Source organism: Ictidomys tridecemlineatus, chromosome 5 (assembly GCF_052094955.1).
Source record: "Ictidomys tridecemlineatus isolate mIctTri1 chromosome 5, mIctTri1.hap1, whole genome shotgun sequence".
NCBI lineage: Eukaryota > Metazoa > Chordata > Mammalia > Rodentia > Sciuridae > Ictidomys > Ictidomys tridecemlineatus.
The window spans coordinates 7,907,051-7,933,682 of record NC_135481.1 but is presented as its reverse complement, the minus strand read 5'-3'; the positions used below and the strand labels follow the sequence as shown (position 1 = coordinate 7,933,682).

Here is a 26,632-nt window from a genome sequence, read left to right as displayed (position 1 = left end):
GTACAGCTAGATAATCTATGAATTTGTTTATTTATGAAAAAAATTTCTAAAGCTGCTCAAGAATGAGAAATTCATGTTTGTCAAGTATCTCTTAAGATGCCCAGAAAAGATTGCTGTGGGTTGAAAGCATTACCTGTGTGTAGGTGCATGTGTATGTTGAACTTAAAAAAAAATTGAGGTGTGGCATAAATTAGTTAAGTACACAGACATAAAGTACTATAGGTAATGAATTTTTACATATGTGTACATTAATAATACTACAACCCAAGTTAAGATAAAGATAGATCATTTATTGTACCCCAGAAGTTCCCATTATGCCCCTTCCCAGTTACATTCCCAAATTTAACTATTCTGACTTTTAGTACTATCAATTAATCCTGCCTATTTTTGAATGTCATATAAATGTTATCACACAGTATCTACTATTTTGTATCTGACTTCATTCATCTTTAAGTGTGTAAGATTGATTCCTTTTGTTTTTGTTTGGCTATAGTTCATTATTTTTCTTAGATTTTTGTCAGCTCCCTCTAGGCAAAGACCATCAGGAACACATCTGTAGTTGAATAAAATTGGATTTGTTGACTTGTTAAAACATACACCATGGGGAGTTGTAGAGCTTTTCAGAAAGAGGGTATTAGAAAGGTCTTTTAGAATTTGGCTTATGCTAGGTCATTTTTGAGAATATTCAAGAAGAGAAGATTTGCTATGGTTGGGATGCTATCAGAAAGCAAATAGTTCCATCATTGGTTCCTTAATAAATTTTATCTGTAGAAGGAATGAAACTGCTGTTTTCTCAGTGTGTGGGGAGGGCAGTGGTACATGTTATTTGGGCTCACTTTGCTGTAATTCCTTCCCTAGAAGAATTTCCCCCTCAAGTTTCAATCTAAATTCTGTCTCCTTAGCTCATTGATCTACCAGCTTGCACTGTTCTCCCATGCCAAAGAGAAGGGGGTTATTGACATAATGCCTTAAGGAAAAGTTTAGGGTGAATGTCGAGCTTGCTTCCTGTGCTTCTCTCCTTTTAGGGATTGTAGTCTCCGAGGTTCTGGTCATGTTAGCTATTCTTTAATGCCTTAATTGTTGCTTTGTATATTTTGTGCAACTTGTGGAGTTGGAAGATTATTCTACCTCAAGCCAGTTCAGTGTTGCTGGAATGAAAAGTTTCTGGTGTTTAATTCCTATATATTTATGTTTTACACAAAGCTTGACACATAGTTAAGGTTTTTAATAATTATGCATTAAATTGAGTTGAATTGAACTGAAAGATTATATGCGTGACTTGATGATATATTTGGAGTGGGCCTCTATATTTCTCCTTTGTAAATCTAAGTATTTTTAATACGAGTGAAGTGGAACATGGATGTAATTATCTATTTGGGCTCAAATAAATTTTTGCCTTTTATTCAAATTGTATTTTAAGACTGAGTAGTATAGAATTTTTTCTTAGTTAAATCTTTCATAAATGTTCATGTTTTCTCTTTGAGTTTGCAGTTTAGAACTAGAGTTCCCTGGGCTGGGGTTGTAGCTCAGTTGCAGAGTGCTTTTCTAGCATGTGTGAGGCACTGGATTCGATTCCCAACACTGAGAATAAATAAATAAATAAAATAAAGGTCCATCAACAACTAAAAACTATATATTAAAAGAATAAAGAACTAGAGTTCCCTATCTGTGTGTTCTACTTTGAAAAATACCCTTTTAAAATCCATTTTTATAGGGCTGGGGTTGTGGCTCAGTGGTAGAGCTCTTGCCTACTATGTGCAAGGTGCTGGTTTAATCCTCAGCACCACATAAAAATAAATAAATAAAGGTATTGTCCAACTACAACTAAAAAAAAAATTAAAAAATTGATTTTTATAAGTGGAATAATTTACTTTGTAATGAAGATACTGACTCAATTATAAGATAATTTCCATTATGATGAAAATTCTTCCATTTATATAAGTTATTTGAAGTTAGGCTCCCTTAATAAAAAGGTAAATATACTATTTACAAAAATTTTTGAAAAATTTTCTTGATTATGTTGTTATATAAATTGAAATGTAAATTTTATTTCAATGAGAAAGGGTAAGAGGGAAAGAATATTAGAAATTTTAGATTTTTGGAAAAAATAATGGTGTAATGATATCTAATTTTTTATCACTATCATCGTGATCTGATATTTAATCATTCTAATTTCAGATGTCATTGATGTGTTCATTTTGTGTACTGTTTGAGTTCAAAGGAATTACATTTTCTGAAATTTGTTGCTTAATTCATGTGGATATTCTTGGTGATAGAACATTCTTCCTAAAAAGTAGTGTGCAATATAGCATATGAATTATTATATAGAATAATTATTTTATATCACATAGAAGTTTCATTTTTAATCAGTGAATATATCTATAGTAAACACTTGTTTTACTTAAAGTTATTACTTGTCATCTGTGACGTCTTTATATTATATACACCTTGTCTGTGACCCTTCTTCTCTGACATATAAGATTTTATTTATATCACCTCTGACCTAATAAAATTGTGCCTTTGACCCTATGCACTTGACATCTCAGATAACTTACTCTTGATCTTTGACACATTTTATTTTAAGCTTCTTCAACATAATAGGTGGCTGCTGTGTAAGAAAGCTTTATTGTTTGGTATTTTTATTATAATTTAACAGGGGAGTTTTTCTTATATTCTCGAGATTCACAAAACTACTCTTAGAATGTTTGATTTTTTTCTTTCATTATCTTAGAATTCAAATGAGAAAAGTATATGATTTTTAAAGGTCAAAAATAGGTGTTATATATAAATACATTCTAAAATTTTTATATGCATTTCTAGGGAAACAATAACATTTGTTTTTATGCTTAATTTCTTTGTTTTCCTATTTTCATACTAGGTGAAGAGACTGATAGTATTTTTTGGTGCAAGTTGCAAGTATATTTAATCATGTATGGAGAATGAAGTTACAAAGTTGTGGATTTTTTTCAATTTTGAGTCAGTATATTTATGTGTTTGTGGTACTCCTTTTCTTTCAAGGCTTGTAAATTATGCAAATTCTGTTATGCTGTATACTTAAATATAGACACTAATAATTTAATTTTCATTTTATTCCTAAAAGTATAAATAGGATCTTCATGAAAGATTTTAAATTAATATAATTTATTGGATGTTTAAAATCAAATATGATTTTGGAATTATGAAATTGTATTTCTCCCTAGAAAAATTATGCTAATTAGGCAATTAATTAACTACATATGTGAACACTGTTGCTTTATAAAATATATAAAGAACCCCTTAAGCTATTTTTATTTTTATTCTGGATCCTTTTAACTTAGCATGATTGGAAATTTTGGCTGCTTTTATATATCCATAGATTTCAAGTTAATAGTTTCTCATCTGTCTCTTCTGTGGCCGTTGTAAGGGCTTGCAGAATTGTGGCCATGGATGATATTAAAATCTGGAACAACCATATGATTATTTTGTAACTGCTTTCTTTCAGCTGGATGATGAGGATCTGAAGCAAGGTTATGATGAGGCAAATTTGCACAAATCAAGCTGCTTCTCCTTGAACATACACTCAAAACTTTGTCATATCTATTTTTTTAAAAATTTGGTTTTAGTTGTCGATAGATCTTTATTTTATTTACTTATTTTACATGAGGTGCTGATGATTAAACCCAGTGCCTCAAACATGCTAGGCAAGTGCTGTATCACTGAGTTACTCATATGTACTTTTTTTACAAAGAATTTTTACATGTGCCTAATCTTGAAATCCATACTATGACAATTTCATTGAGGGAGAATTGAAAGAATGAAAGAATTTTTCCATAGGAGTTTATGAATATGAACAGTTTTGCCTTAACAATAAGGAAAGATGACAAGCTGGGCACTTAACCTGCCTAATTTAGATTCTCTTCATTTTTCTGAATAAATAATTGATTCTAAATGTTTTTACTTTCGTTAAGAGTCTTTTCTTTATTTGAAATTCATCATCTAATATTTTTTCAAAATATATTTTTAGTTGTAGATGGACATATTACCTTTATTTTTTTATTTGTTTATTTTTATGTGGTACTGGGGGTTGAACCCAGTGCCTCATGCATGCTAGGCAAGCGCTCTACCACTGAGCCACAACCCCCCTTCATCTAATATTTTAATTCCAAACTGGATATTTTTGATGAATAAGGAATGCCCATTTTCAATCAGAATTACTGAATTTTAGAAATATTTTTATAATAATTTTAATAGTTATTATATCTTCTTGCCGTTGGCAGAGAAGCTACATCTACCAGAAAAATCACAGCGTTATAAAATAGTTTTCACATTAACAGTTTAGTTTTCTTTCTCTGTGTTAGTTTTGTGTCTCTGGGACCGAAATACCTACAACTTGGAGAAGGGAAAGTTTATTTTGTCTCATAATTTTAGAGGTCTTTTTTATGGTTTATTGAGTCCATTGCTTTGGGCCCAGAGCAAGGGAGAAGGTCATAGTGAAAGGAAGCTGCTCTGCTTTTGGTGGCCAGGAAGCAGAGCAAGGGAAAAGGACCACAGGGAAGATAAACCCCTCTAATGCATGTCCCCTTGTCCCACCTTCTTTAGCCATACCTGACCTGCCTAAAGTTACCTCCATTTAGTTCATTCAAAGTAGGATGGGCTGATTAGGTTGCAACTCTCATAATCTAATCATTCCTCACAGAATGTTCCTGCATTAACTTGAGAGATTTCAGGGAATACCTCATATCTAAACCATAACACTGTCAAATTATTTGTTTTAGATTAGAAAGTATTTCAGCATCAGTTATTAATGTAGTTATCCCCATATTTCTACCACGTATATAACACTGTTTTTTTTTATTTGGTAGTTGGAAGGACAGAAAAATATAAATGTGGATTTTGGAACCATGTGTAGGGAATAGAACTAAATCTTTATGTTCCATAGTGTGAAGTCACAAGATAATGCTAAAAGTGAAAAGTGAAGAAGTAGCTGTATGAATATGTATTAAGGAACAGAAAGAAAAAAATTTCTCAGGTAAAATTGTTGCCTCTGGACTAGGGAAATAAGTGAAGAGATAAGTAAGAAACTTTTGTTGTTGTTGTTGTTGTTGTTTGATCTGGTGAAATTGTGTACCTAGGTATCTTTGATGGAAGTAAACACAGTTTTTTAAATTAAGGAAGGTAAGAGGATAATGGAGATTATGTCTGTATTGCTCAGGATTCTTCTTTGTCTTGTTCGTTTAAAAAAATACATTTACATTGAAATTAAAATGGATGCATCTGCATCAGAAAAAAACATTCTAGCAAATTTGGGTATTTGAACCAATTACACCCTTAATTATTTTTTATTCTTTTAAAATGTTACAGTGTCATTTGATCACCTTTATACGAGTTCAAACACTGGATTCTATTTAGGACCATTTTGATCAGATTGTTTCAATAGGTGTGTGTAGTTTTAAACTCAAGCTTATTTTTTGGAGTTGTAGAAGTGACCCCCAAATAGAGAATTAAAGAATGGTTAATTGACTTTTATCAGATTTTCAGCTTTGTTGATTAGCTGTAAAATTTGACCCTAATTTGGCATATTGAACTGAATAAAATTAAGACTTGGTTTTACTGTTCTTTTCTTTTTTAATCAATTGTTCTAAAATTCCAAATTGATTAAATTAAAAGTAGAATTTTAGTTTGATCAATTTGCAATTTTCATTTAATCAATTTACAGGTTTTTATAAGTGTTTTATCAAGTTAAGGGAATTCCCTACTATCTCTAGTTTTGTAAGATTTGAAAAATAACAAATAAATATTAATTTGTATTAGATATTTTCTCCATTTTATTCTTGCCTTTAAAAATTGCTTTAGTTAAAGAGAAATCCACTTTTTAGCAGAATTTAATTGGGAAGAGGTTTCTTTTAATTTTTTGTGTAATATAGTAATTTTTCTAATTAAAAAATATTTAGTTATATAAGGACATAATACGTTTATTTATATTGATGTAGTGCCACCAATTGAACCCAGTGCCTCACACATGCTAGGCAAGCCCTCTACCACTGAGCTATAACCCAGCCCTAATTTTTCTAATTTTAAACTTGTTTTGTCATGATTCTTAAAAACACATAACTTTGTTTTTGTAATCATCTAGTATTTTCCTTTCTTAATGTTTCCTTTCTTGAATGTTTTATTTAATGCGTCAGTAAAATTGTATGTTTCTTTTTAAAATTTTTTATTTATATATGACAGCGGAATGCATTATAATTTTTATTGTTATGTGCTTGTTATGTGTTTTCAAAAATTTTTTGGTCCTTTTGTGGTGAAATACACAGAACTTAAAATTTACTATCAGCTATTTTTTCTAGTTTTGTTGAAATTTAGATGACAAAATTATTTGTATACAAGATATAAAATGTGATGTTTTAATACACATATATATTGATTAGTGATTACCACAGTGAGTTTTGTTTCTGTACACTAACAACGAACTGTTGAAAAAAGAATTTGAGTTTCATTTACAATACAATCAAAAGGAATACGATGCTCATGAGTAAATTTAACCAAGGATATGAAAGATCTTTACACAGGAAAACACTGATGAAAGAAAATGAAGAAGACATTAATAAGTTAGGAAAGATACCCTTTGTTCACGGAATGGAAAAATTGATATTGTTAAATAGTCAGTATTACCCAAAGAATCTACAGATTTAGTGCAATCCATGTTAAATTAAAATGATGTCTTTCAGAGCAATAGAAAAAGCAATTCAAACATTCATATGGAATCATAATGACCCTATGTAGCTAGAGCAATCCTGAGAAAGAAGAAAAAAGGTAGAGATCTTACATTGCTGATTTCAAAGCCATAGGTTCCATCTTTTATCATCATTTTTAAGTGTATATAGTTTGGTTACCTTATGTTATTATCACACCATCTACAGAATATTTTGCATCTTGAAGAGCAGTAAAATGAAAAACAGTAACTCCCTATTCCTTTCTTCCCCCAGTATCTGACAACCCTTCTTCTAATTTTTGTCTCCAGGAATCTCAGATAAGTAGAACCATGTAGTATTTGTCCTTTTCTGACTTTCTTCTTTCCATCAATATAGTGTTTTTAAGATTCATTAATGGGACTGGGGTTGTGTCTCAGTGTAGAGCGCTAACCTAGCATGCATGAGGCACTGGGTTCAATCCTCAGCACCACATAAAAAAATGTAAAATAAAGATACTGTGTCCACCTAAAACAAAAAATAAATATTAAAAAAAGATTCATTCATGTTAATAGCATGTGACAGAATTTCCTTGCTTAGGGTGGACATTCTATTGTAGTTAGTTGTATTCCTTTTCAAATACTATATTTTGTTAAGACATTTGTCCATTGCTGGACAGTTGGGTTGCTTCCATCTTTTGATTATTGCACATAATGCTACTATGAACATAAGCATACAAATACTTGTTTGAATCTTTGCTCTTCATTCTTTTGGGTATGTACTCAGAAGTAAATTTCTGGATCATATAATAATTCTATTTTTGAAGTTATGAGAAATGCTATTTGTCACGATGGTGATATCATTTTACATTCTCACTAGCAGTTTTTCCACATCCTTGCCAATACTTTCTGTTTTTTAATAGTAGCCATCCTAATAGGCTGGGCAGATTTTACAATAGAAATTTATTTCTTAGATTACATTTGGACTTTCTATGATTTACTACATGTATTTTGGTGAATTTTTCATTTTCTAGGAAGTTACATATTTTATTCTTAAAAGTTTTCCAAAGTATTTGCAAAAGAATTTTATAGTATTCTTTTATGATATTAAAAGAAATCTCTTATTTTCTCTTTCTTTTCTAACATTGTTTATTTGTCTTTATTTTCATCTTTATCATTCTTGCCAGATATATGAATTTTTATAAATTTGGTTGTTTTGTTAATCCTTCTTTGTTGCACTTTGATTAATGTTTTGGCTTTACTATTTCCTGTTTTACTTCTTTCTGAGAATTTGTTTTGATATACTTTAAAAAAATTTTCTCTGGTGAATTTCTATTTTTTACAGCACTATTTCGCATCTGTATTAACAATGTTGAACACATGTACTGATAACAAGCATCCTATCTCTTCTGATTTTAAAGACTGATTCTAATGTTTTCTTCTTAAAGTAATTTTTGCTCTATATGTTTAATAATAATCTTTTTCACTTAGAGAAATTTCTGTTTCTAATTTTTTGAGTGTTTTTGTTATTTGTGTAATTTAATTCTTTCAGTGTAGTGAATTATATCTAGTAATTTTTTAATATTGAGCTATCATTGGAAAGCTTCTTTTGTTAGTGGCATATTATCTTTTTAATATACTGTTAGTATTTTACTCACTGTTGATGCATTCAAATTCATGGGTGATACAGTTTTATAATTTTCCTTTCTTGCATCATCTTTCCCTGGTTTTGGTGTCAGGATTATGCACATACAGTAAGTTAGTAACATTTTATGCTTTTTTAAATTTCTGAACTATTTGTATGACATTAGTATTGTCTTTTCTTTGATATCTTTGCAGAATTTGTCTGTAAAACTCATCTGGTCCTGGACTTTTCTCTGTGGGAAGATTTAAAAAACAGCTCTGTAGTTTTATTAATGAAACTATTAAAATATTTTATTTGTCCATAATTTTCTTCTAGTGTGAGAATTTTCCAAAAATTATTTTTGTACTGTTTTCAAGTCAGTTTCATATAACTATGAATAGTATTCTTTTAATTCCCTATGTTATTTGTATTTTGTCACCCTTTTAGTCAATAATTTCACTTATTATCCCTTTATTTTTATCCTCCCTTTGGTTTTAGCTTCTGGATCAATTTTGTTCTTTTAAATTAGTCTTACAGGGGCCGGGGTTGTGGCTCAGCAGTAGAGCACCTAGCTCATGCGAGGCCCTGGGTTCAATCCTCAGCACCACATAAAAATAAATAAACAAAAGTATTGTGTACAACTAAGAAATAAATATTAAAAAAATAAATTAGTCTTACAGTATTTGTGTTTTTATATGTTGTTTTGTTTTTTATGTAGATACAATGTTTTATAGTATTGGAATGTGTTAAAGTTATTTTCCTCAGAAAGTATTTATGAAGAAATTTGAAAATTGAATTACTTCTTTCACATAAAGGATTAGGAACAGCCCTTTTTGAGGAATTTGTTTTTAAAGAAATTTGAGATACAACTGTTGTACATTTACTTGTTCTTATTTTCAGTTGTATAATTTAATAAATATTGGCATATCCATGCATTCATAAAACTTTAACACTATGATTACAATAGTGAACATATCCATCACCTCAGAAGCTTGCTCATCTATGCATTCTTGATGATTTTCTGCTTACTTGTTCTCTAGATATTTGAAGGATTCTTGAAGTCATCAATTTTGAGAATTTGTCTATTTCTGTTGGCAGTCTTATTAGCTGTTGTTTCATGTAGTTTTATCTGTGTTATTAGTTGTTTAAATGTCAAGGATTGTTATTTCCTTGTGATTGACCCCTTTATTATAAAATTACATTCTTTATCCCTGGTCATATTTTTTTCTGTGATATCTACCTGACTAATATTAATATAGCCATCCCACTTTTTTTCCCTCTAGTGTTAGGGCAGCATATATTTTTTTTTATCCTTTAGCTTGTAAACTATGTATTATATTTTTGTTTGTGTCTTTTTCTTAAACATTTTAAACTTAATACATTTAAATGGAATGTTTACTCCAGTGCTGTTGAGTGTGATGTGAAGCTTCTGACTCATACTCTTACTGTGGAAGCCACTGAGATATTGAGTTCTGACTATGACCATTACCTGACTGATTTTGGATTGAAACAGTGATGTTATTTATGATAAGTGGTATTATTGGTACTTTGATATTGAAATGATATCTAAGGATGGAGATGATAACAATCCAAGTTGCTTTATTTGAAACCTGAACATTCTGTGAACATACTGTTCCATTATAAGTCTTGGTTCTAGTGGCAGTATTCAGCTCAGATCTTTCTCAGTCTTCACAGCATGATAAATTAATAAGTATGTTGAACTCTGGTCCTTTCTTTGAGTCATCTGTTAAACCTTAGAATAGATCAGAAAGAAACATCAGAATCTGCAAAAGAAGGCTTTTCCTCATACATCATTTCCATCTACCAGAAAACTGATGGAGTATTTGTAATTGTCACTGAGTGGCAGGGGAACAGATGGTGTACTATCATCTGATCAGAAGATGACCTTTTCTCTTTTGTATGGTGTCTATTTCACAGTATTTCATTAGCTTCATTTTTCTCATCTGTTACTCCAAACAATATAATGTATAGATTGTAATTGATAAAAAACATAAGTGTATCCTACATCTATAGAAAGGAATCTTAACACATTTGAATCTTTTATCATTTGAATCTTAATTTAAAAGGCTTATGTAGTTTAAAATGTTGTCATTGCCAAATGAGTAATTTTTCCAAACTAAGCCAACTCAGTGGGCATCATTTTGATAAAAGGCATTGTATTTCAGACTTTCTCAAATTTACTGTTTGAGAAATTTTTAAACTTTATTTAAATATAAAGAAACTTCCTAAACTTTTAATTTTATATTTTGAATCATTTCTTGACCACTTGCTTGTATTCTCTCATTAGGTCATCACCAGGGAAACATTGGTAAATGACGTCATGTGTGCCAACCTCTGATAATTTTACCAGTTTCTTGAATCTCTGAACACCATCATTTTTAATATTAATTAACAATTTTTTCTCTGTGGTGCTTTCATTTTTGAATAGTGTTTGGATAATATCAATACTTTGATATAGCTAATGCCATCCAAAACAAGTGATTACAAATCAGCTTTAAAGAGTTCCTCTGAACTCATCTAGAGGATTATTTACTTCAGTAGTTTTATGGAGGAATGATCCAGACCAAAAGAATCGTTTACTACAGATTCTTTTGGTTTTATTCTGAATTAAAGTGACATCTAGAGATTCACATTTCTCTTGAACTATAGAGTTAATATAAACCCCTGACAAAGAGTAAGTGTTGAGTTACATTTTAGTAAGTTAAGCTAAATAATATTATTTTAAATATGCTTTATCTATGAGGATGCTATTCAAAATATACGGTAAAGTACTGTCTGAAAATGTCATTTTTTTGTTGTTCTCGTTTTCAGTATTTGGACCTTCATTTATTTATTTGTTTATTTTTATACAATGCTGAGGATCGAACCCAAGGTCTCACACAAGCTTGGCATGTGCTCTACCACTGAGCCACAACGCCAGCTCCTCATGTTGTTTTTGATTGAATATTCCTATATTTTCTCCTTCTCCCAACTTTCCATCTTCTTCCAGTTCTTTCGCTCTCAAATACATTCATCTCCTTCCTACCCTCCTACATCTTCGTCTTCCTTCACTTTTCTTATCCTCCTCCTCATCCAATGACATAAGAACTACAGGTTCCAACCCCTCAGGTCTCTAACCCTTCCCGGTTTTCCTATGACAGTAAGTTTCTATTAAAGAACACTTTTGATTTTCAAATAAAAAATACATTTATATTATTGTTAATGATTTTTTTATTCTTTTTTCAAAGTATTCATTTAAATCCCTTTTTAATATATATTTTTATTTGTAGATGGAACACAAATCCTTTATTTTATGTATTTATTTTTATGTGGTTCTGAGGTTTGAACCCAGGCCTCAAATGTAATAGGCAAGTGGTCTACCACTGAGCTACAACTGCAGCCCCATATAAGTCCTTTTGATCTGTGAAGAATAACATCCTTAAAAATTCTCAGTTGTAAACTTTAAATTTTTAACATATTATTTTAAAAATGGGAAGTAGAATATTTACTTTGATGTGCTATATTTTATGAAACATGCTTATTTTGAAGCAACATTTTTGAGAGAGCTTTAAAAATGGAAGTTTACTAAAATTCTATATTTTTATATTTTTCTACTTATGCTATTTTTAGAACTTTTACATTGCTTCCCAAAGATTGTGAACCTATCCATACCTCATTTTTTATGTCTTTTTTATTAAAAATAAGGAAATATGGGAGCCTTAGGAAGAATTTGATAGAATATCAAGGTCATAAACCTTGGTATGAATTATTTCATTTAATATAGTAAATTATGTTGGAAAGGCCAGTGCTTTAGTCTAGTGTGCCATAAAAGGTAATTAAAAGAATAAGAAGGATATAAACTTTGATGAGATCATGTCTGCATAGGTATTAGTTTTCTTATATCTATTTGTTATTTTAGAATTTAGTGTTCATGTAATTAGCCATCTTTAATTAGCTTTTGTGCTTGTTTCAGTGATATTTAAAATCTTAGGAAAAGGGACTTTAGAATTATTTGAGCTCTTTATTCTATTTGTTAGGAGACTGAAACGCAGAAAAAAGTCACTCAGTTTTGAGTTGCAGACTTTACCGGGGTGTGGGTCTTTCCACTAGTTTAGTCCTGTTTCTACTTCTCAACCTGGATTTCATACCTAAAGGAAAAGTAGTGTCTTCTATTATAATCTTATTTACAATTAACAGAATCAGATATGGCTAAGATTAAGTTCTGATCTTATTATTAGGAGAGTAGGACTTGAATTGAACACAGAACTCCATGAGGCTAGAAATTGTGTTTTTAAAACTTGTATTAGAAGATAGAAGATTCAGGGACTTTGGGAAAGATTTTTGGGTCCTAATCAGATTCACATATTGAAAATAAGTAAAGCATGTAACTATTTTGTATGGAAGAGTATATTTTTGTATCATAATAATTAGAATGGTAAGTAGATATAAAATAGGGGTTATTTTTGCTCATTGATGCTCATTATTCTACAGAACAATCCTTTAGCAACTATATAATGATTATAAAATTATGTAAATGGACTCTTTTCTTTAAAGAGCTTGCTTTTCCTTGAATGTCTTTAATAGCATTAATTTTATAACTATTAAACATTAATATTCATTGTAGAAAATCACCAAAACAGGAAAGAAGAGTAAAGCCTGTTGTTAACATTTTTATCTAGTTATTTCCTGTCCTTTATATTAACTAATTTTTAAATCTTACACATTTATACATTATATTAACTGTGTCATATACATTTGAATCCTGAATTTTTATTTAGCATTATGCAATAGAAATTTCAGTAGCATTAATATTTTTAAAAGTTAATAAATCTGTGTAGTATTTTAATGTATGTGTTGTAATTTACAGAATTATCTACTGCTTTTTTATTTTAGTCATCAAGAGATCTTTATTTAATTTATTTATATGTGGTGCTAAGAATCAAACCCAGTGCCTCACACATGCTAGGCCAGTGCTCTACCATTGATATACAACCCCAGCTCATACTGCTGGTATTTTAATGTAAATCTCACTGCAGTCTACCTTGCTAAAAAAGGACCTACTTTCCCAGCCAGTCTACTTAACATTTAATAAATGCTCAGTAAGAATAAGTAAATAAATACTTGCATAATTTGACTTCTACAAAATTACCAAAAGGAAATAAATACAGAAAGATTCCTCTAATTTTGTAGAAGTCAAATTATGCAAATATTTATTTGTTTATTCTTACTGAGCATTTATTAAATGTTAAGTAGATTCAGCTAGGAAAGTAGGTGATTTTTTAGCAAGGTAGAGTGTTAAGAGTGCTTATGTTTTTTATGGCTAGAACTACAGATGACTTGAAGCAAACATCACTTGAAGTAAGAGGAGTTGAGATTGTTGTATTTTTCAAATATTTAGCCAGTTCAGGGCAGTGGAAATAGGGATGGGTTGTCAAGTAAGGCTGTTACCAAGAATCAGAGCTCAAAGATTAGGTCCTATGGTTCAGGACACAGCTCACACCTTATCAGGAATCTAGAGCCATTAATAGGGAGGAGAAAGATAATTTAAAAATCCAATCTTGGAAACAAATTGTTCTTAAGTATTTCAAGTAATTTTAATACCCTCTATTTAGATAAGAACAATTAATTAACTCAATTACAATTTTTCTACTGTAGGCATTTAAGCAATCCCAGGGTTTCTATTTGTTTCTTCAGCTATTTAACAGTTCAGGGAAATTCCTTAAAATAACAAATTTATATATACTTTTAAAATTAAGGAAAGGATTATCTGTGAGGATACAGTGAGAATTGATGCTTTCCTGGGCACATAGGTGCCCAGGCATTATGCAGGTATACTATATTCTGGACCTACCTTAGTGAGAGTAACTTTACAACCTCTTAGCTAGTGGAAAGATCCTGCTGGTGCACTTCATGTCTTGAGAGATTTGATTGTGAAATTAGGTTAAGAGCATTTGAAGTTTCATATCAAACTAGCTCCATAAAGCAGAACATGACTCTTTTGATAAGCACTGTCACTTAGGAATTTCAGGTAGTTGGCAGTTAATTTTTGCCGTTGCGTAACCTCAGACATAAGAGAACCAGGATAGGAAGGCAATGAATCTTATGTCAGTAAAGCACCTCTTCATTATTTTTACATTCTAAACAAGATTGTTTTTTCCTTTTAAGTTTCAAACTTGTAATATATGCTTTCAGTATTTGAATGGTGAACCCAAATGTACCAATTTGATTTTAAGTTCAGCTGGAGAAATATGAATGTTGTAATTTCACTTACTGTTTTGTTAAGGCAAATTAGGAATTTTAAATTTTTTTGTGCATGTTGTTATTAGTCCTCATGAAATGACTATCTTTTAAATTGGTTGTTGTGGTTAGTTTTTAACAGGTAACAAAAGATAGAATAGTATGATGAATCTCCATGTACTCACTACCCAACTTTACAATGACAAATTCAGGCGAATTGTGACTCATTGACATTTCATTCAATCTTCTGGAATCTTGTTTGAAACCAATTCCAGATAGCGTTTAGAATGACTTCTTTTTATAGAGACTTTCTTTCTGCTTTTGAAAGTGATATTCTTTTTTTTAAAGATTTTTTAAAGATGGACACAATATCTTTATTTATTTTATTTATTTTTTATGTGGTACTGAGGATCCAACCCAGTGCCTCACATGTGCGAGGCAAGTGCTCGACCACTGAGCTAAAAACCCAGCCCCTGAAAGTGATAGGTTTTAAACTTCCTCTTTTTCAATAAGAATTTATCAGTTATTTAGTGAAAATTTTAATACTCTGATCCTTTTTGCACAGTCATTTATATATGAAGTATTAATATTTATACTCGACCCTTTTTGCACACACATTTATATACTTAAATACCCAAAGTAGATATTTATATATATGGATTTTTTTTGCATAATTGCAGTATTTAGGCTGTTGTAAAAGCATCCAAAATATAGTGGTATTAAGATGTTTATTTCTTACAGTACAGTTCTGTGGTAAGCAGAAAAATTGGTGAGGGTAACTTTTTGTGATATGTTTTTTCAAAAACCTATTTTTATTCCTGTGACCCCCTAAGATTGCTCTTTTCTTCATGATCAGAGCTATGTTATAGTTTTGTGTTCAACTTGCAGAAAAGGAAGAAGGTAAATTGATGATGATGATGATATTGATGATGATTGTTTTTATTTTATACTGGGGATTGACCCAGGGCTTATGCTCAACAAGTTCTCTATCATTGATTGAGTATCACTAAGTTGCTAAGGCTGACTTTGAACTTGCTGTTCTCCCATCTCAACTTCTGGTCACTGGGATTACAGGTGTTCATCACTATGCCTGATTAAATAAATGGATCTTAAAGACACTGAGTGTGTGTTCATTTTCTGTTTATGAGTACGCAGTCACCTGGCCACCTCTGACTACTAAAGGGATTAGGAAATGCAGTCCCTAGTGAAGAAATTAAGTTAATTGATAACAGCTCTATTAGTTTGGAGTCTGGTATAGTACACTATTTTCTCCATCCTAATTTCTGCCTACTAGCAAGTGAATCTAGAGACTCGGTCAGAGTCAGGTTTGATCATTTGATAAAACTATAATAAGAGTTGTTTTTTCATTGGTCTAAATATTATATCTGATTGTCTTCCTTTTTGTGGATCCCTGTATCCACTGATGATAGTCAGTACCTAGATCCATTAATTCATGGATTTGGGAATACTTTAATTTTATTTTCACATATTTGTAGTACATTTAAAGATGTTTTAAGTGAGTGGTACACTTTGTATGGGGAGTACAGTGTTAATTTTCAAAATAACAAATTGGTTCTGATGTGTGTGTGTGTGCACGTGCATGTGTGCACATGCACATAATTATGAATGCATGAATTTAAATACTTTTGATTTAAAGCTGAAATTATATTTTAGTTGTGGGATCCTCTTAAAGTTTGATTTTAAGCCCTTTGATGTTGTCATAACCAAATTTGATAGTTTCCTTTCTTTAGACTTGTCATCAGCCATTTTGATAGAAGCTCTAGTTAATTTTACTGAGAAATGATATTCAAATGCATCATTGGGGTTTTTATTACTGTTGGGTTGGTATTTGTGACTAAAATCAGGAAATTGATAAAATATACATGATATGTATGTGTATGTCATATAATATGTACACACTTGCGTATACACACATATATTCATACTCACACTGTGTACACATTTGTGTATGTATATGTATGTCCCTTGCTTTGATTTTCTTCTTTTCAAGGATTCTTATTGTATCTTTCATCTTTGCCTATCTTTAGTATTTCCGTTTAGTCTCTAATAATTTTTCTTTAGTCTTGTTTTATTCCTTCTCACATTTTGAGACTTAAAAAAAAACTATTTTATTTTAGTTGTATTTGGACACAATTCCTTTATTGTATTTTTATTTGGTGCTGAAGATCAAACCTAGCACCCCACACATGCTAGGCAAGTGCTCTACCGCTGAGCCACAACCCCAGCCTTTATTTTGAGGCTTTATTTATTGTATTTATTCATTCCTGTGTGTTCAGTTTTTCATTTCTTAAGTGGTTTCTTTTATTTTTGCAATCTTTGAATTTTATGATCTAATTTCTGAATGTTTTGAATTTTAAAATTGTGATTTATATTTCTCTAATACCTTATACCATTTTTATATTCATTTTGAAAAAGGTTACATTTGTAACACATTTTCTTTTAGATGTTGATGGACCTTTATTTTATTCATTTATGTATATGCAGTGCTGAGAGTCAAACCCAGTGCCTCACACATGCTAGGCAAGTGCTTTACCACTGAGCCACTACTCCAGCCCCAAAGGTTATATTTTGATTGCAGTTTTTTTTTTTTTTTGGTTTGTTTTCTTGGTAAAGTTACTGTTCTTTTTTAAAAAATTTTTATAATTGATTTTTAAAAAATAAATATCAGCATAATGCATTTCAATTCTTATTACACATACACAACACAGTTTTGCCTATCTCTGATTATATATAAAGTATGTTCACACTAATTTATATCTTTATACATGTACTTTGGATAATGATGTCCATCACATTCCACCATCCTTGCTAATCCCCTGCCCTCTCCTTTTCCCTCCCACCTCTGCCCTATCTAGAGTACATCTATTCCTCCCATACTCCCCCTTCCTACCCCACTGTGAATTGGCCTTCTTATATTAGAGAAAAGATTTGGTATTTGTTTTTTGGGATTGAGTAACTTCACTTTGCATTATCTTCTCCAGTGCCATCCATTTACCTGAAAATGCCATGATTTTATTCTCTTTTATTCCTGAGTAAAATTCCATTGTGTATATATGCCACATTTTTTTTAACCATTCATCTACTGAAGGGCATCTAGGTTGGTTCCACAGGTTAGTTATTGTGAACTGTGCTGCTATAAACATTGATGTGGCTGTGTCCCTGTAGTATTCTGTTTTTAAGTCTTTTGAGTGTAGACCGAGGAGAGGGATAGCTGGGTCAAATGGTGGTTCCATTCCCAGTTTTCCAAGAAATCTTCACACTGCTTTCCTTATTGGCTGCACCAATTTGCAGTCCCACCAGCAATGTATGAGTGTACCCTTTTCCCCACATCCTCATTAACACTTGTTGTTGTTTGTCTTTGTAATAGCTGCCATTCTGACTGGAGTGAGATGATATCTTAGAGTACTTTTGACTTGCATTTCTCTAATTGCTAGAGATGATGATTGTATATCCTCTTCTGAGACGTTTCTGTTCAGATCCTTGGCCCATTTATTGATTGGGTTATTTGGGTGTTTTTGGTGCTTGGTTTTTTGAGTTTTTTATATACCCTAGAGATTAGTGCTCAATCTAATATGTGAAGGGTAAAAATTTGCTCCCAGAATGTAGGTTCTGTATTCACCTCACAGATTATTTAACTCTTAGTTTGATTCCATCCCATTTGTTGATTCTTGGTTTTAATTTTTGTGCTACACGAGTGTTATTAAGAAAGTTGGGGCCTAATCTCACATGATGAAGATTAAGGCCTACTTTTTCTTCTGTTAGACACAGAGTCTCTGGTTTGATTTCTAGCTCCTTGATCTACTTTGAATTAAGTTTTGTGCATGGTGAGAGGTAGGGGTTTAATTTCATTTTGTTGCATATGGATTTCCAGTTTTCCCAGCATCACTTATTGAGGAGGCCATCTTTTCTCCAATGCATGTTTTTGGTGCCTTTGTCCAATATAAGATAATTGTAATTTTGTGGGTAGTCTCTGAGTCCTCTATTCTGTACCATTGGTCTACTGGTCTGTTTGGTGCCAATACCATGCTGTTTTTGTTACTATTGCTCTCTAGTGTAATTTAAGTTTTGGTATAGCATTGCCACCTGCTTCACTCTTTTTGCTAAGGATTGCTTTAGCTATTCTAGGTCTTTTATTTTTCCAAATAAATGTCATGACTGCTTTTTCTATTTTCGTGAGGAATATCATTGGGATTTTGATCGGGATTGCACTAAATCTGTATAATGCTTTTGGTAGTATGTTCATTTTGATAATATTAACTCTGCCTATCCAAGAGCAAGGTAAATCTTTCCATCTTCTAAGGTCTTCTTTGATTTCTTTCTTTAGGGTCCTGAAATTTTCATTATATAGATCTTTCACCTCTTTTGTTAATACCCAAGTTTTTTTTTTTTTTTTGAGGCTATTGGGGTAATTTTTCTCATTTCTCTCTCAGAGGATTTGTCACTGATACATAGACATACCTTTGATTTGTGAGTGTTGATTTTATATCCAGCTACTTTGCTGAATTCATTTACTAGTTCTAGAAGTTTTCTAGTGGAACTTTTTGGGTCTTCTAGGTATAGAATCATATCATCAGCAAATAGTGCTAATTTAAGTTCTTCTTTTCCTATGTGTATTCCTTTAATTTCTTTCGTCTAAATCCTCTGGCTAGTGTTTCAAGAACTATGTTAAATAGAAGTGGTGAAATAGGGCATCCCTGTCTTGTTCTAGTTTTTAGAGGGAATGCCTTCAGTTTTTCTCCATTTAGAATGATGTTGGCCTGAGGCTTAGTGTAGATAACCTTTACAATGTTGAGATATATTCCTGTTATCCCTTTTTTTCCCCCTAGTGTTGTGAATATGAAGAGGTGCTGTATTTTGTCAAATGATTATATTTGAGATGATTTTATGATTCTTATCTTTGAGTCTATTTTGTGATGAATTACATTTATTGATTTCTGTATGTTGAACCAACCTTGCATCCCTGGGATGAATCCCACTTGATCATGGTGCATGATCTTTTTGGTACTTTTTTGTATTCTATTTGCCAAAATTTTATTGAGAATTTTTGCATCTATAGTCATTATAGATATTGGTCCAAATTTTTCTTTCTTTGATGTGTCTTTGCTTGATAGATATTCCAAACAAAGTTGAATAAAGAAACTATAGAACTCAATAATATAATCAATAACTTAGACTTATCTGACATACATAGCATGTATCAACCAGCATCAAATGGATACACTTTCTTCTCAGCAGCACATCGATCCTTTTCTAAAATAGACCCTATAATATGGCACAAATCGACTCTTAGCAAGTATTTGCTATCATGCATTTTATCAGATCATAAAGGAATGAAATTGGAAATCAATGACAAAATACAAAATAAAAATTCCTCCAACACCTGGAGACTAAAAAATATGCTACTGAATGAACAATGTGTTGCAGAAGACATCGAGGAGATTAAAAAATTCTTAGAGGTAAATGAGAACATAGAAAAACAACATATTGAAATCTCTGGGACACTATGAAAGCCGTACCAAGAGGAAAGTTCATTGCATTGAGTTCTTTCCTTAAAAGAAGAAAAAGTCAACAAATAAATGACTTTACATTCATTTCAAAGCCCTAGAAAAAGAAGAACAAATGAACAACAAAAACAGTAGAAGGCAAGAAATAATTAAAGTTAGAGCTGCAATCAATGAAATCGAAACAAAAGAAACAGTTGAAAAAATTGACAAAACAAAAAGTTGGTTCTTTGAAAAAATAAATTGACAGACCCTTAGCTAAGCTAAAAAGAGGAGTAGAGAGGAATTCAAATTTCCAGCACACCTGATGAAAAAGGTCATATCACAACAGACACTATAGAAATACAGAAGATAATTAGAAATTATTTTGAAAACTTATACTCCAATAAAATAGAAGACATTGAAGGCATCAACAAATTTCTTAAGTCATATGATTTGCCCAGATTGAGCCAGGAAGATATACACAATTTAAAAACAGACCAATATCAAGTGATGAAATAGAAGATGCCATCAGAAACCTACCAACTGAGAAAAGCCTAGGACCGGATAGATACATGACCGAGATCTACAAAACCTTTAAAGAAGAACTCTTTTGTTAATTTTTTAAAAAATAACTTTGGTGCTTGGTGTGGTGGCCCACACCTATAATTCCAGTGTTTCCATAGGCTTAGGCAGGAGATTGAGAGTTCAAAGCCAGCTTTAGCAAAAGTGAGGCGCTAAACAATTTAGACCGTCTCTAAATAAAATACCAAATAGGGCTGGGGATGTGGCTCCATGGTCAAGTGCCCTTGAGTTGAATCCCTAGTACCAAAAAAAATTTAAAAATAAATAAATAACTTTGGCATTGACCTTGTTACTTTTCTTCTGCTTATTTTAACATGAAATTATTTGAATTGAGCTTTTAGGAGGAGATTGATTAAGGGTAGCTATTCTAACTTCATAGAACTCCTGTTACATTGTTTTTGTGGAGTATAGAGTAGTGTGCTTTCTGAAATTTCCTGGTTCTGTTTCCCTGTTCTGCTTTTATCTAGTCATTTTTTTGTTTGTTATTCTTGTTTTGCTCAATTTAAATTCCTTTTCCAGCATTTTCTCCTGTGAGGACCCTCTTCTGGAAGGAAACCCAAATTGTTCAGTTTTGAAAGTTCAGAGGGACCGCCTTCCATGCAGACATTCTTAATGGCAGGCATTGTTCACTCAACTGCAAATTGGTCAAAATTCCTCTCACTTTTAGAAGCTGTTCTTACATTGGCCTGTTGAAATCTTCACTGAATAACTGTTCCTTTTTTAGGATTTATTTGTTCCGATATCCATTGTTCACCTGTTATTTGCCTCTTGTTGCTGCTACAGTGACACTGAACCCCTACTGATGTAATGGTAGTTTGTCTGCACCAACTTCTTTTTGGGGGTTATGGGAATTTCTTGTCACTTATTTTTGTTGTAAATATTTTTATAGGTTTTGCATTCCTATCTGATTGCTCTTTTTGTTTTTACATAGGGATCAGAGAGAGTCTAAAACTAAATTAAAATTGGGGTTTGGGAATATATATTTTTATGTATGTATTTTGTGTGTGTGTGTGTGTGTGTGTGTGTGTGTGTGTGTGTGTGTGTATGCAGAGAGAGAGAAGGAGAGGGGGAGGGGAGGAGAGAAAAATTGGGTCTCAAGGAGTGCCCTTGAACTTTGAGAATGAAGGAAATTCCCATGAACCATTGGAATACAGAAAACACTCATGAACTTTTGCAACTTGTAAGCAACCCAGCCTATGCCCTTAACTTTTGTCCTAGACCCATGACCTTGCCTACGAAAATTTTGTAACTTGTGGGCATTACACAAGTGCTGGGAAAACTGGCAAAAATTGCATTACTCTATTCAGCTCTACTTCCAGTCCAGCCCCTAACTACTGCCCTTCTATAAGTATTGGAACCCAAAATTGAGGACCTTTTTCCTCTCAAGATAGTCTACATTCTCCCTTGAAAGTCTCTCTGCTTTCTTGTATAAATCTCTATCTCTGATTAGCACATGATGAAATTCTTTTCCATCATGTACTGCAAAGACCTCACTTGACCTGAATCTAGTTTCCTTTTCCTGCAACAACTCAGACTTCCAGTGACACTACCTCTACAAATGCTACCATCTTCTCAGATTCCTGCTTTATGAGAATTTTACTGACTAATAACTTCCTTATGAAGATAAACCATAATTTACTCAACCATTGCCTCAAAGTTGGAAAACCTTTTTATATGCTTGACATGGTCTTAAGGAACCATGTTAAAACTTCCTGTTTAATCCAGTCACAGATTTAATAGACAGACACAACTGTTAATTATTCTGTGTTGCACCCAACAATGCATCCTTTTTTTTATAAGAGCAAAATACAAAAAACAAATACATCAACAAAGGAAATATAGTGTACAACTAGAAAATTGAAAAATTGTGCTCTAAATGTGTAGCATGAATTAAATTGCATTCTGCCATCATATATAACAAATTAGAATAAACAAATGATTAAAAAAGGAAATATATAAAAACTTTAAATGTGTTTACAGAAAGTTGGACAAATGATTCATTCTGTCACAGAAGACAAAGTACAAACATGATCGAGTGTGCTGATTCCAGTTTTTCAGCTACCAAATGGATTTAGAATAGGAACAATAGGTAAACCACTAGAAAATCACTTAGGGGTACATAATTCTCATTTTGTCATTTTGGGAATAATTTTCAGAAGCCTTAAAAATATGTGCAGACTATAACCCACGAATTTCATTTCTCTGCTTTGATCATAATGGAATAATTGACTTTTTGTTAAAATATTAACTATAGGAATATTTATTATATTGAAAATTTTAAATTATTCATGTGTGAAACAGTAAGGTATTAAGGAAATTACATATATTGATGAAATGGAATACTTTATAGCCACTAGCTTATGTTACAGAATATTATTTAATGATAAGAATATGTATTTAGCCAGGCAAGAAAGTGCACATCTGTAATCCCAGCAGCTTAGGAGGCTGAGACAGAAGGATCACAAGTTCAAAGCCAGCTTCAGCAAAAGTGAGGTGCTAAGCAACTCAGTGAGATCCTGTTCTCAGTAAAATACAAAATAGGGCTGGGGATGTGGCTCAGTGGTTGAGGGCCCCGCAGGTCAATTCCTGCTACCAAATATACATACGCACCCAGACACACACACATTTAGAACATCAGGGGAAAAGAAGGTCCCAAAATGTTCTAAGTGGTTATTCCAATTTCTGTAAGAATATTTATTCAAAATATGTCTCCAGAAGGGTACCCTATAAAATATTAGGTTTGTTTTTGGTATTAGAATTATAGGTTTTCTTCTTTAACTTTATTTTCTATAATTACATGAGTTATTTTTGAATTAAAGTTATTAAGACAATATATTCTCAGTTGTTTTTAGTTTTGAGATTTAAAACAAGTTAACGTAATTTTAATACATGGTATGTGTATATATTTGTACGTATGAATCCATGTGTAAACGTGTAATAAAAAAGTGTGATTCTTGATAGTTATAGATAGAATTCAAATTTCCTGGGTAAAGCCTGGCATTGTGTATGAGGATACTTTATGGGTTCTCTTAGATGTGTAAGTGACATTTTTATGTACACCTAGATATAGTATAATTGATCTTTCACAAAGCTGAATATGTCATTTAGAATATTCCTTTTCCTTGTGTGGGGGATAAATTATATGTTAAGAGACTAGCCTGCATGAGTAGGGCCGAGGAAGGGAATGTGTAATAGTGAAAAAACATGGTCTTGTAAAAGCCAGGGAGTGGTGGTTTTTACTTTCAGGTTTGTAACCATAGGCACAATAACACACCCTTTGAGACTTGCATCTATAAGCAACTGTATTTGTTAAGCATCATAAAATGTAAACATATTGTCACTTGTTCTATGATGTTATGAAAATTATAGGAAATAATGTGTATAATTTATCCGGCCCTTTGCTAATCCCATAGTAAGTGTTCAGTAAATGATAATGTGGGTGGTAACTTCACAAATGATTTGCATTATACCATGTATCCTTGGTAGTTAAAGAAAGAGGTCCCTCCCCTCCACTCTTTCTTTATCTCCCCTATTTTCTGTTTGAAAAGAAAGAACTGGATTATTTTTCTCAAGTTGTGTGTGCACTCGAGTGGGCGTAAGAACACTTATAACTTTTAGTGCTAAATACAAAAGTATATTATATAATAGGTCAGGTTTATTAAAGAAAATAATTCTTGTGAGAAAATATTTTCTTTTGGTTATGAGATTTTTATTTTGGTTTGGTTTTTGATAGATTGATGATTTGAAAAGTGGACACGGTTCTATTGCTCAAACCCATTTCCAGCTGTTTCTTTAAGGTAGTAGTCAAGAGTATAGATTGCATAATCATACTGTCAAGGTTTTAATTTGGATTCTGTCACTTTACTATCTGCAATCAGTCATGATTTTGACCTTCTACCTTTGGACAAGATTTAAGTCTGTTTGTATCTCAGTTTTCTCATAGTTAAAATAGAGATAATAAAAATATGTGCCTTCTAAGTGTAGGTCTGTGAGCTCAATAAGTGATTTTTTTTTTGAGGGAGGGTTACGGGGAGTTGGGGATTGAACTCAGGGGTGCTCGACCACAGAGCCTCATCCCCAGCCCTATTTTGTGTTTTATTTAGAGACAGGGTCTCAACCTACTTGCTTAGCACCTTGCTTTTGTTTAGGCTGGCTTTGAACTCAGGTTCCTCTGCCTCAGCTTTCTGAGCCACTGGATTATAGGTGTGCACTGCTGCACCCGGTGTTAAATAAATGATTTTATATAAAGCACTTAGCTGAATGTATATTGCATAATAAACTCTTACAAATATTATTATTACATTACTCTCTTTTTATTCCTTCATTTAGTTTGTGCATATTGGGGCCTGCCATATGCCAGGCACATTCCTAGACACAAAAACATATGTGAATAAAACAAAGACAATGCCCTTGTAAAAGTTATATTCTCATATAGGAGACTGCAAATGAATATGTGAGGAGTTGGCAAGTTCTCTAAAGAAAAAATAAATAGAATAAGAATATATTAAATAATATAGGGTATTAATTAAGATTGAGTTTTCATTTTTGCTCAGACCAGGCATATTTCTGCAAGAATAATATTCTTGGCCAAAGGCAAAAAAGTCCTGGATAGTAATATGTCAATGAATGTGAGGAACTACAAGAGGACCATTGTGAATGTAGTTTAGTAAAGAAGGGAGAGGGTGGTATAAGATAATGCTCGAGAGGTCAATGTTGTAGTGTAAGGGTCCGGCGAACATCGGAGGAAGCGACCACCAAGAGACCGACTCATGCAACAGCAAAAGGGGGTTTATTGAGGATCCAATTGGGGTTCTGTGCTCACTCAAGAAGGGAGAGCGGCCAAGAGCCCCGAGCAGGGGTTGAGCAGTGCTTAAGTACACTTTTTCAGGGAGGGCAGGGGCTTTACATACATCACAGTCTCCTTTAACAAATCACCATACACCGCGGGAAAATCAAACAACAATTCCAAAACATGATTAGTATATTCATTGGCGGGAACAGGTTGGGCGGGGGTGATAGGTCATTCCTAAGGAGGGGATACATTCAAACTGATTGGTTTGGGCCCTGAATGCCTACGTGCCAAACTGCACAGGGTCCAGGTTATTACAACAACTAAATGGTCAGTACCAGGCATTTTCTTAACTGCCTCAGGAATTTCAGGTTCTGTGTGCAGTTAAGAAACTTTACAGTACTTAGTCCTTTACATTTTAACTCAGGCTTTGCAGCTTAGAAACTTTACCCTTTCAGTAGGTCTTTGGAAATCATGGAAGGAATTTGTATTTTACCCTAAGTGTGATGAGAAAGCAAGTTTTGTTAAGAGGAATGATGTGATTTGATGTATACCTTAAAAAATGAATGGTTCCTTTTATAGAGAAAAAATTTATAAGTCAAATTAGAAACTAAGAGACTGTACAGATGGTGACTTAAAACTAGTGATGGTGGTAGAGAAGTGGAGGGATTTGGGGATGAGTTTTGGGTTGTATTTCATAAAAGAATTGCATTGATGATAAAATTACTTTGGAAATTTTGATGATGGACATTCTTTACCTAAGTGGAAAGTTTGAGGACATTTTTTATTTTTTAAAGAGAGAGAGAGAATTTTTTAATGTTTATTTTTTAGTTTTCGGCGGACACAACATCTTTGTTTGTATGTGGTGCTGAGGATCGAACCCGGGCTGCACGCATGCCAGGCGAGCGCGCTACTGCTTGAGCCACATCCCCAGCCCAATGAGGACATATTTCTATGTACATGAATGGAATTTAGGAGAGAGGTCAGGACTAGGGATAAAAATTGGAGTAGTGTCCTTGTATACACAATATTTTAAATCACTGCCCTTGATGAATGTATTAGATTGAGAAGAGCACATCTGTGGTGATTGCTTTGGTATGTTGCAATATTTGGAGATCAAGAAGAGGAAAAGGATCCAGCAAAGAGACTTAGAAGAAATAGCCAGTGAATTAGGAGGACATTGATGTAAGAAGCATAGAGAAGAAAACGTCAGGGAGGCCGAAGTGATC

The 26,632-nt window shown here is 32.4% G+C and overlaps 1 protein-coding gene across 16 annotated transcripts in view; it reads left to right on the top strand.

Annotated features, from left to right (window-relative positions):
* Scaper (S-phase cyclin A associated protein in the ER) overlaps window positions 1–26,632 on the top strand; it is a 438,325-nt gene that overhangs the window by 167,442 nt on the left and 244,251 nt on the right. The window contains exon 1 of one of the 16 annotated variants that reach the window (XM_078049222.1): window positions 8,403–8,421. The exons of the other annotated variants lie outside the window; for them this stretch is intronic. The gene's annotated coding sequence lies outside the window, so the exon portion shown is untranslated. Of the gene's footprint in view, window positions 1–8,402; window positions 8,422–26,632 lie in introns of those variants that run through there. 16 annotated transcript variants of the gene reach the window in all.